Genomic DNA, 13,220 nt, shown 5'->3' with positions numbered 1-13,220 from the left:
ACAATCTTAATGAGACCCAGGATGCAGTTTAAAGATTGCCTTGATGACACTGTATGGTCAAGTGAGAATGTATTAAGACTGCATCCTTACACAACCCACAATGTAACTTTACCATAACTACTTTGAACATGTTCAAAGTAATTGCCAAGGTTCTGCAGTTTTATGGTGTCCAGGCCTGAATGCACCAGTAAAATAGTGAAAACACCAAGGTTGTAGTAGTTTTGCACGAGACATGTCAACAAAAATGAGGTGTGGTCCCTGTGACATTACTGAGGATCGATGACACACTTATGATATTGCTGATGATTGGTTTGTGAACTCCAAGGGATTGTAGTATGAAAAATAAGAAAATGCTTGGGTCATAGTAGGAATGCAGCTTATGCAGAAAACAAATGGAAGGAAGGACCCTGGCACTATTTTGACTGTCTTTGAAATTCTTTGAGAAAAACACATTCACTCTTTAACTAAGACTATGAGCATTTTTAGCTCACCTGATTGCTTGGTGAGCTTTTGTGACCGGTCTTTGTCCGTCGGATGTCCGTCCGTCTGTCCGACCGTCTGTCTGTTAACATTTGCTCGTAAACACTCTAAAGGCCACATTTCTTGTCCCATCATCATAAAACTTGGTCAGAACCTTTGTGCCAATAAAATCTTGGCCGAGTTCGAAACTGCGTTGTGCCAGGTCAAAAACTAGGTCACCTGTCATGAAGTGACACAGTGAGCTTATGTGATCGTGTGATGTCCGGCGTCCGTTATGCGTGCCTGCGTGTGTCCGTGCGTCCGTCCGTCAACAATTTGTTTGTGTAGACAGTAGAGGTCACAGTTTGCATCCAATCTTGATGAAATTTGGTCAAAATGTTTATCTTGATGAAATCCGGTTTGGGATTGTATTTGGGTCATCTGGGGTCAAAAACAAGGTCACTAGGTCAAATAATAGAACAACCTTCTGTAGACAATAGAGGTCACAGTTTTCATCCAATCTTTATGAAATTTGGTCAGAATGTTTATCTTGATGAAATCTGGGTTGGGATTTTATTTGGGTCATCTGGGGTCAAAAACTAGGTCACTAGGTCAAATAGAAAAACCTTGTGTAGACATTAGAGATCACAGTTTTCATCCAACCTTTATGAAATTTGGTCAGAATTCTTGATGAAATCTGGGTGGGATTGTATTTGGGTCATCTGGGGTAAAAATCTAGGTCAAATAAACAGAAAAACCTTGTGTTGACAATAGAGGTCACAGTTTTCATCCAATATTTATGAACTGTGGTCAGAATGTTTATCTTGATGAAATCTGGATTGGGATTGTATTTGGGTCATCTAGAGTCAGGAACTAGGTCACTAGGTCAAATCATAGAAAAACATTGTGTAAACAATAGAGGTCATAGTTTTCATCTGATCTTAATGAGTCAGGTGAGCGATTCAGAGCCATCATGGCCCTCTTGTTTTGCTCATGTCGGTCCGTCCGTCAACAAGATGGTTTCCTGATGATAACTCAAGAGCGCTTATGCCAAGGATCATGAAACTTCATAGGTACATTGATCATGACTCGCAGATGACCCCTATTGATTTTCAGGTCACTAGGTCAAAGGTCAAGGTCACAATGACCCAAAATAGTAAAATGGTTTCCGGATGATAACTCAAGAACGCTTATGCCTAGGATCATGAAACTTCATAGATACATTGATCATGACTCGCAGATGACCCCTATTGATTTTCAGGTCACTAGGTCAAAGGTCAAGGTCAAGGTGACCAAAAGCAGTAAAATGGTTTCGGATGATAACTCAAGAACGCTTATGCCTAGGATCATGAAACTTCATAGATACATTGATCATGACTCGCAGATAGCCCCTATTGATTTTCAGGTCACTAGGTCAAAGGTCAAGGTCACGATTACCCGAAATAGTAAAATGGTTTCCGGATGATAACTCAAGAACGCTTAGGCCTAGGATCATGAAACTTCATAGGTACATTGATCATGACTCGCAGATGACCCCTATTGATTTTCAGGTCACTAGGTCAATTGTCAAGGTCACGGTGACCTAAAATAGTAAAATGGCTTCCAGATTATAACTCAAGAATACTAATATGCCTAGGATCAAGAAACTTCATAGGTACATTGATCATGACTTGCAGATGACCCCTAGTGATTTTCAGGTCACTAGGTCAAAGGTCAAGGTCAGGGTGACCTGAAATAGTAAAATGGTTTCTGGATGAAAACTCAAGAACGCTTATGCCTAGGTTCATGAAACTTCATAGGTATATTGATCATGACTCGCAGATGACCCCTATTGATTATCAGGTCACTAGGTCAAAGGTCAAGGTCACAGTGCCAAAAAATGTTTTCACACAATGGCTGTCAAGGTCACGGTGACTCAGCTTTGAAAAATGGTTTCCGGATGATAACTCAAGAATGCTTACGCCTAGGATCATGAATACATTGATCATGACTCGCAGATGAAATAATGATGAAACTTGACCAGGATGTTTGTCTGGACAATATCTGGACAATATCTAGATCAAAGTTGACATTTGGTAAAGATTGAATGAACTGACTCCTCTCAGGTGAGCGAACTAGGGCCATCTTGGCCCTCTTGTCTAATAACTGGCTGTTTTAATTGTAGGGTTCAACTCCTCAGTGGTATAAGACCTTGGTCGTCCTGTTTTTTTATGTGTAGACCTTACATCGTAGACAGCACAGTCTAATAAGGAGGGGGGGGGCTAAACTTTAATGGTATTTTGTGTTTCAAGAAAACTTGTTCCAATACTTCAATACTGTATACACTGTTGTTTTTTATTGCTGGAACATGGTGATCAAAGAAGACTCTAAATGCACATGCATTATCTACTGCTTTCATGTGACACACCTCATATATTGTTACACTTTTTCTTATGGTTGACTTTCCAAAAACAAACAGCATCCTTAACAACAATTTAAAAACATTCCTTACAAGTTCTTTAGGTCTGTGATCTGCAATGCTTTATCACTCACAGTTTGCCAATGTGAACCTATGTGTCTTTTGACAGTTAACCATGGTTACATGCTGAGGCAGTCTAAGAGGCCAAGTAACTTATAATATTACCTTTGTACTGATTTTAAATTTTCCTACTGTAATTGGTTACAAAGAAGTGTGATAGCCCGATACAGTGTTTAGCTTCAATTTTGGATTTTTCTAAAGTATATTTAAACCCAAGATTAACTGATGCCCGGGCCGTGACCAAGCTGCAAGCAGCTATGGCCTAAAAGTGATATGGACACAACCAACATTATGTGTAATGAAAAACTTCTTATTGTCTTTTTTGTTTGTTGTGTCTTAGTATATATGTGTGTATTAAGATTTAAACATAAGGAAAAACTGTCTATCCTAGAAACATGTTGAGCATTCTTAAGATTGTTTCAAAGTAATTTGATTAACTGTGAAGTAATTTGCAAACAAACATGAAGTAATAATTATTTTGACTTAATTTCCAAGAATAGCCCCTCTTTAAAAGTACAGCTAGTGTTTCAGGCATTTATTGAATCTTAATTAGGCTTTAAACTGCTTATAAAAAATAATAAATTAATGGAAAGAAATGTAGTCTTAAAATAAAAAAGCTGTACTTAAAATTTGCTGGAGGTGATTTCATGTTTGAATTAGATGGCTTTCACGTGGGTTTATGTCAAAGGTTATGAACAATGCCTTAATTCAGCTACAAAAGCATTTAAGAATTCATTAAAGTGAGTTTAACTAATTTTTATGTACTCAAAGAATTTGCAATTTTTCTTTTCTGTTTGTTCAGATGTATATCACAAAAATGGTCAACATTTATTTAAGGTCAACCTAAACATTTCTTTGCTTGATGTTGTTATAAAATTTTGTTGACAGCTTTACCAGTGCATGACAAGTCCATCGATTTAAGATCAATTTTCAGTAATTTGTTGAAATGTCGAGCACACTGGCAGTTGACCAAACAGAGAAGTTATTGGATTGGACACTTAAAATCTTTACGATTTTCCTCATTTGAAAAGTTTCAATAAGTTTGGAGTGTCAACAGCAATACAATTATCGCTCAATTGGAGATTGAAAAGTTTTGTGTTACATTGCGGTCAAAGCGGTTTATTTGTTGATTTTATTTGACCATAAGTAAGAAGTGGACAGTTTTTGTATGATCGGATATTAACCCAGAGAATGTGACATTTCCAAATTTGATAGGCAATATTGATTTTTGATGTGCACTGCAGTGTTGATGTTTATTTCAATATTTCATAAACAGTCAATAATAAATGGGTAATAAATCTGTCAATGACTTTTTTGCTTGACAATGAACAGTACTCCCCATAAGTACTACCCCTGCCTTAAGTGACAAAAAGGTGTTGGAACGGGGGGCAGAAACACGTGACCTGGGGACAATAAATGTCCGAAATAATAGTTTATTTGTTTCCCATTCAAGGATTGACCAGTATTAATTATCTATTTACATGGCATCTGTGATATGTGGCAAGTGTAATATTTAAACAAGGATAACTATTCGAAGATAACTAAGAGATGTGACATTTCAAGTATTCTGAATATTTGGATATGAGAAATGATTGTATTACAATGCATGGATAACATGAATAGAATGCATAGTGTGTTTATCAAATACTTGTTGTTTATTTTAAAAAATGTAGTTTTAATTTTTTAACGTTCTACCACTTGTTGATTTATTTGATGTACAATGTATATTACATGTTGTTGTTGTTTAAATATTAATTTCATATAACTGTTATAGAAAATATTACTTATAATAGTTTTACATTTTCTTTAAGTAGTTGCTAATTAAAATTCATTAATTTACTTCGCCAATCAAGTTCCCAAAACTTGAGCTCTGCATAAAACATTGATTTAACCTAAAATTGTCTGAGTAGTACAATAAATTCAACACAACTGTTATTTCAGTCCATACATTGCTTTTCTGCCTTCAAGATCCTGCATTGTTGTAAAACTTGATGTTTGGGGTAGATTTCAATCAATTTGTGCAAATTAGTTGGTTGAAGCTTATTTAAGCTCTACTAAATATGATGTCTTTCGTTTATCAAATTACCTTTTGCCCCAAAATCGGTAAATGTAATCAGTGGGGGCATTGAGCAAATTTAAATTTGTAAAGACAGACTGAGTTTGTAGGTTTTGATTTGAATCAGCTTCTTTAGCTATTTATTGTAATAGTTTGTAGTTTTTTTGCCTTTTTTATGACAAAGCTGTTTGGATAAATGTATCAACATTGCTGCATTGATTGATACTGGATCTTAATGGAGTTGTGGAATACTGTGTTTGCATACAATCAAATGTAATACTTAACATAGATTCGCAATTAGGTATTGACACAAACAATTAATGTGTTTTTAGATTTTGTTTGTAAATCTAGGAAGTCAGATGTGGATACATGTAATATATCATCACAGTTTTCTTTGCTAATTAAGAACAAAAAAAAATGTATGTATCACAGTTCATAAGTTTTATAGACAGGGCATTTTTCGGACATTGTCTCTTAATTTCACTGCCCCCACTCTTGTTATCAGAAATAATGAATAGCTGATGGAAACTTTGATCATGTTTGCATTATCAGGCAGTGCTTTGCATGACAATATTAACTGCCGTGGTTTCTTTTTGATGCTAGGGTTATTAACTTCTGAATTTGATTTGCAAGGAATAAATTAAGGATTCGTAATCCACTGGACTTTGTTTATTGGATATTGACTGTTGTGAACAAGCGTGAATATGAAGAATAGACTGAATACAATATTGCGAACATTGGATTAAAAAAAAATTATTACGCATTTAAGAGACTTACTTAAACTGACATATTACTTGTACTTTGTAATTTGTGCTGTTCATATATTGATGGAAGACAAATCTATGATAAATGATACATTTAAATGAAAGAAAAACAAACAAATTGATTAATCCCTGACATTGTCATTAATTTATAATAAACATCAAGAACCTGAAAGCAAGGATTTTGAAACTGTGTGTGCCACTGCTGAATATGTTGTTGTAAATCTGCACAATTAGTATTATGGAGCTGTAGAAGCAAGTTAAACCACCGACCATGTGGATATATTTGGTGGAGTCACCCCACCCTAGATCCCAAGCAAGGTAATTTTTGTTATTCTAATTTGTTCATGTAAAATGTTTTTAGATTGTGATAGCTTACAATCCTGCAAGACTCCAGCAAGAAATGGCAGTGAGAACTGAATATAAAGACAATTTGTATTCACCATCATATTAAATGAATATTGTTGGAATATCAAATACTTATCTCACTAAAAATATAATTTCATGATGAAAATTCACTTTACAAAACTTTTGATTTTTGACACCATATACAAATTCAAAATATACAACAAGATCATTGATGAAAATAAATAAATAATAAATCTGCGAGCAATACTTTTTACTCAGGAATTAGGTAGTCATCAAGACAGCCCTGTTGACCCATACATTGGTGTTTATGCATTACTTGTAACCCTAGCAGTTCACACGGTGTCAACAATTCTTATCTAAACATAGGTATAGAGCACTCATGCACTTTTTCGGCTTAGCTGTTTTACTCAGCTTTTCATCTTAATGACTTTTGCATAACTTCAGCAGACACTCATGCATATTTTTAGCCAGGTTTTTAACCAGGTTTTCCGAAGGAAAAAACTGGTTATTAGATTGGCGAATGCGGGCGGGCTGGCTGGCTGGCGGGCTGGCGGGCGGGCAGAACAAGCTTGTCCGGGCCATAACTATGTCGTTCATTGTCAGATTTTAAAATCATTTGGCACATTTGTTCACCATCATTGGACGGTGTGTCGCGCGAAATAATTACGTCGATATCTCCAAGGTCAAGGTCACACTTTGAGTTCAAAGGTAAAAAATGGCCATAAATGAGCTTGTCCTGGCCATAACTATGTCATTCATTGTGAGATTTTAAAATCATTTGGCACATTTGTTCACCATCATGGGACGGTGTGTCGCACGAAAGAATCACGTCAATATCTCCAATGTCAAGGTTGCCACGACTAAAAATAGATTTTTTTAAACAACAAACTTAAAAAGGGGGTTAATTTTGTTTGTTCATTTCAAAAGTTCAGTTTGAGTTTTCTCCCTTTATCAGATTTTTTTTCACAATGAAAACCTGGTTTTGTGACAATTTTGTCCCTTGTTTAATATTTCATAGGCTGATTCGAGATAAAACCTCTGAACTTTGGCTGCATCACTGTGTCTGTGCTCAGCACAAAGGATGTAGCACTGTTCAGTGTAAGGAATTCCGGACTACTCTCTGAATGTTCAAACGACACAAATTGTGGCCCAGTTACAATAGGGCGTTAAAATCTATTTCGCAGAATTTCAGTTTTGCTTTCATGATGAGAAAACAATACTTACTGAAATAGTATAGTGTCGCGATAAGAAGAAAATCATTTAAATTATCCAACCACAATGTTTGCCATACTCCTTCAGCACGTCTGGAAATCGTTCCTGAACGCCTGGATAGGCTGCCCTTATTTACAAGTTTGCTATTTTGAATTCAATTTTGTATCGAAAAGCATTGTGCTTTAATGTGCCATTTACAATTCGCAATAAGATTTTTAATGACCCTCTTCATGCGAAAGTGGGTCTTATTCCATATGCGCCCATCATATATATATATCCCACTCAGCCTGCTCATCTTTCAGTCTGGTCAGGCGATACATAATGAGACCATAACTAATTGAGTGATTTTATAGCGAGCAGCATAGCCTCTGATCTGACTGCGCAAATGCACATGTTGAGTTTAAGAAATGCTGGTCAAAACACATAAGATCTATTTTCGCATGATGCGGCTATGAAAGTGTGATTTAAATGTGTCGAAAGAAAACTGCGTTTAAATCAAACATTAACATACGATTTATTTCGATAGTGAAGAAATATACTCATAATAAGGCATGTTAAGACACATATGATGTGCTCTCCCGTAGTATATTTTTTATCTTCTTACACTAATGTGTAGTTTGACACTGACAACACACATTTCATGCGGTGAATATGCAACTTATAAGTGAAAAAAACCCACAATAGTTAAACTTTTATTTAGAAAAGTAAATTGCAAACTTTATTTCAAAGTCAGTGTTTATGCCAACTACATTTAAAAAAGATATTTTTTGTTCTATTTAGTCGTTTTCGGTTTTAGCGATTATAAATAATTTTTGAGGTTGTCTATAGTATACCTGTAGTAATTGGTGAACTCATGTTCAACCTTTTATAAATTGAGAACTGTAAATATATACAAGCTTAACCTTTTACTGTTGCATTGTTAGCACCCGTAAATACAAAAGATCGCCGCTATAAGTTGAGAAAAAAAGAACGTTTCCCAGAAATCCCCGCTGTAAAAGCATGAACAAGGTTACAAAACAGATCATTCGTGTTATATTTAATTGTTTGTTATATTCGGTTTTAGCGACTATAAAGCATTTTTGTAGTTGTCTATCCTATCCCTGATATTATTATTGAACTCATGTTCAACGTTTTATAAATTGATAATATAAACAAGCGTAACCTTATACAATTGCGTTGTTTTCCTGAATCTATTAAAATCCTCAGATTAACAAGCGTAACCTGTACTATTGCGTTGTTATCACCCGTGCAATTGGACTCTCCCTTGTTTATCAGCAGCCGCATCTATTAATAATCTCAGATTATGAATGGGCTGAGCAAAAATACTACGTCATGAAGAAGCAGCAGAAAGTGGACTATTTTAATAATTCATAAACAATCTCTTCCGCAACATGTATAATAAAATCTTTGTTTATTGATTCTTTTCTATATAAGCTCCATTCGAAACTATTACATTTAACACGATATTCATGTTATGTTTCCATTTGTGAATAAATATTGTTGGATAACTCATACCTGTTGCATAAATTATACAACTCTTTCTCGCGCAGATGTGGCAGGTAGTAGGCTTTGTATATAAGCCGAACCGACTTGAAATTTTGAGTAACAACATTAGCTGGTCGCTACACGACCAACTAAAAACAATCTAAATTAGTTCAAAACTAAGATGCTTGTATTAACTATTATGTGTCACAGGTGGTTAGCGTGTGGCTATGATATTAATTAGTAAAAACATCATTTTGTATGAAAAATAATCAAATTATAACAAAAAATCAACTTCTGTGGAAAAAATAATTCACTATAAAATATATTTATTTATATTTAGCCATAACTTCATCAACTGTGCAGCAATTTCCATTAGCTTGGTCATATTAAAATCAGTAATGAATTTACTTTCTGGAAATGTAAATATCTTGCAATATTTTAACAAATTCTGGGTCAAATTTTAAGAAATAACACGACACACTATCGCATGACATACTCGTCATCGATCTGACCCGATTCAAGTATGAAATCTTCAGGGAGTATATATATATAAGGTCTAATACTATATGCAGCAAGCATTAATGCATATAAGTCTTTCCAGGCATGCAGTCTGGTCAGGAACAACTCTTTTCACTATTAAGTTATGGCATAGTTTCATGGTCTCATAAGTGGACATCATAGCTCCTGACCAGATGGTGCGGATGCCCATTTTCACGTTAAGAAGGTCATTTAAAGCACCATGTGCATGAGAAACATTCACTATTTACTATAAAACACACACACTCAGTTTTTAAAATATATTTTTGTGGACATAAACGGCATTTGACATAAAGTATATGAATTAATTAATAATTATCAGTTGAATATTTTAGACTAAATATCTGGCCTATACTTTTTTGAGTTGGAAATTAACTGCAGTATATAATGTGCTGATACATTTGTGGAGTGAGCTTTATAATTGGAAGTAATTTAAAGACAATATCACAAAAGAAGCAACCATAATTAATAGACCACTGGTTTGTAATGCTCCTTATGACACTATGTGTTGCTGTTTTCAAAATCCTTGAGTCAACTGTCAATCTCGTTAAAACATTGCTAATTGTAATAATTAATATATGTCACCTGTACATGGTGTCACTGACACTGTTAATTATTAAGTGTACACTGCCTAGGACCTGTTCGAACATACAGACATTTAATTCAGACTAATACATCAGTACATCGTCTTCATACTAAATATACATATTATTATCTGTCACGTAAATAAGTAAAACAATGTAACACAACTGATGGCAATAACACATACGTTCTAGACTCGCGGCGGTAATGTATTTTGTTAAACAGTATTATTTATTATTGTATTTCTGTTTTTTTTTCTTGTTTTTTTATTGTATTTCTTATAACAATTAAGCTTCTTTGACATATTTGCTTATTTTAGAAATTACTGATTTTTCACATGAAACCAATAACTTGTGGAATTGATATACAGATGGGTTCATAGTAAATGTCACCTAGGCCTGACTACCCCCCATAATTGTTTTACTACTTAGTTGCGGGCATAGTAGCTCAGATTTTACATTTGCAACTCATTGGAGGTGATATCTATAAAATGTAAGTATTGCCTACAGCAACTCCATTATACATGTCATCTACAATATCTAGACAGCAAGTTTTAATTTCTATGAAGACAACACTTTTTATGTGTTTACTAAAAGAAAATCAATCACTAAGTAGAAATTTGAATTAGAACATTCTTAAAAGTTTGCAGCAGGTATTGGGTCTTCAACTGGCTAGGTGGCGCATGAACTGCAAACAATAGCTGCTAATTCGGTCATATTCAGTTCAATGGAGCCTCTTTTTTTTAGGCAAGGGGAGGGGGGGGGGGCTTTTTGCATGTGTGTAAAGAGTCATTCCAGATTTGCCTGTAAAGTCTGCTCTTGCAAATCAGGGACTATACTTTCTGCCTACACTGGATTTTTATTTAGAAAATACCTCCTTTAATGAAAATTTCCATAAAAGTTAAAAGTATACACTTTCGGCACATGCATAAAGCCCTGAGTTCCAAGAACGTGGCAAATATAACTGGTTGATTGCTTGGACCTAAAGGAAAGCATTGACTATACATTGAATACAGATATATAAACGTAGAGAAATTTATGAGTTATCATTAATTCAATTTAAAAAAAAGATTTGTTCTGAAATATATAGCTGAAGTGAAGCATGAGTTACATATTAATACGTATTGCTACTGTTTACATTGTATGTGTGTTAAGGTTATTTTGCAGAATTTGTAAAATTGATTTAGGGGCTTAATATTCAGTGTAGGGGATATATTCCTGTTTTGAATATTGTCTGTCTTTCAGTATGTAGACCATTGAATATCAGTATATGTCTAAGACACTTCTGTTTGCTGGTAACATCTTAGTGCCATGCAAGATAAATATTTTAAAGTGGAATGGAATTGTCTTCTGCATCTTAGTAAAGTCCTGGTTGTGTTTTTCTTGTCACTATACAATTATTATGTTAAGCGATCCTCTAAATATGTTTTTTTTATGAAAACAAACTTTAACAAAAAGATTTAGGCAAAATATTTTAGAACAAAGTTATTATGTTATGGGTTTTACTATTTAAAAGTTTACTTCATAATGAAATGGAAACTAACTTTGTGATATATGTTTTTGTTGATGCAGTGAAGTGGTAAATTTATTATCAATATCTTTCACATAAATCACAGTTCAGTTGTCAGCTTCAAAAAAGAAAGCTCTCATATTAAATGCATGTAAATGATATTGTGGGAAATGTTTAATCAACTGTAGCTTTTCTTTTTCAGCCATTTACTAAAAAAATTGATGTAATGATCGCATTTTAAATAGAAAGTGTACTTTTTCTTAACAGCAGTTATATATCATTTCATATCAATGGTTTTATATTAAATTTCTTCAATGTCATTTGAAATCATCACATTTTTTCTTAAATTTACAGTTTAGATCACTCAGCAAAATTTGTTAATTTGGTGAATAAATATTATGTATGTATTTGTTTTCTTTTGGCTTGCATTCATGTATCTTCTAAGTAAGATAGCATAATGGATACAGGCCCAGAAAGAAGTAGTATGAAACACAATAAAAGTAGCCTTTTGGATAAACTATTTATTGACTTTTCAATTTGCATGTATTATTATACCAACAACTGAGTACACATCTGCTGTAAATGTCCTAAATGCTACACTGTAACTCCAATATAGCGCGGTCAATGGGGTCCAAGCCGCGAAACAGCGTTATAACGGATCCGCGTTATAGGTTTTGAGCTCATGTACTGCAGGGCGCTATAAAAAAACAGGTATAGAATAGCCTATAATATAGGTCATGTATATTGCCATTCTGTGTTGACGCAAATACATGCATATAAACCGAATCGTATCGATAACAGTATACATACCGCTTTTCGTATGTGCACATTTATCCGATAATCCAAAAAAATTGCAACATCACTTAAAAAATAATAATCTTGAACATAAATGACGATATATGTTTAAGAAATTCATAAACACAACCGTACGCATATATGCCATTTTCAGAAGTGTAATGAGTACAGTGCATTATGGGGCAGAGCTTTCATTGGACGAGCGACTTTAAATTTAGATTGAATGCAATACAACTCATGTACAAAAAATTGTTTTATTGCGTCATACTCATGCAAAAAACGTGTTTCCCGGGGACTTTCTGATACCGCGCGAAAATGAAAGTGAAACTCTGTTAACAATTGCCGGTACACTTCGTTCGCATGTAAATAAATCGTCTGCATTATTTAATTTCTTATACACGAACTGAAAGATTAAATGACATAATACTAGAATGGTTATGAAATGACAGAAAAAGTTGTTTTATACAGTATATTTCACAGACGCTCATTTAATATAGTCAAACTGCAACCATATCAAAGTAAGAATGTTTCAATCGTTTTGAATTACTTGAATTGTATAACTATCCCGCTTGCACTTAACTAATGGAAATAATCGCACTGAACCGCTCTGATGAGGAATACATGTAATAAACAATGACACGCGAGTTTTTCACACCTTTATTGACATTACACAACAGATTAACACCAATTAGCTGTCGGTGTTGTTTAACCTCGAGGCGATTATAATCGGTTCAAGGGACGGTTGAATAAAGCAATCAACATGACTGTGATTGCCGCCATCTTTGAATTGTCTGAAAATACATGAAGTTGCATAATACGGATTTGAATCAGAAATCAAATTGAAGGTTGGAGAAAAAATGGGATCCAAGCACCCTCCGCGTTATATTGGATTCAGCGTTATAACGGAGCGCTTTATATTGGAGTTACAGTGTAGTAC

The 13,220-nt window shown here is 34.3% G+C and overlaps 1 protein-coding gene across 1 annotated transcript in view; it reads left to right on the top strand.

Moving 5' to 3' along the window:
• LOC127857655 (protein Shroom3-like) overlaps positions 1-13,220 on the top strand; it is a 173,691-nt gene that overhangs the window by 50,163 nt on the left and 110,308 nt on the right. The window lies entirely within an intron of this gene.

Source organism: Dreissena polymorpha, chromosome 14 (assembly GCF_020536995.1).
Source record: "Dreissena polymorpha isolate Duluth1 chromosome 14, UMN_Dpol_1.0, whole genome shotgun sequence".
In the NCBI taxonomy this organism is placed as follows: domain Eukaryota; kingdom Metazoa; phylum Mollusca; class Bivalvia; order Myida; family Dreissenidae; genus Dreissena; species Dreissena polymorpha.
Note: the sequence above shows the minus strand (reverse complement) of the source record. Positions and strands in the feature narration are given on the sequence as shown.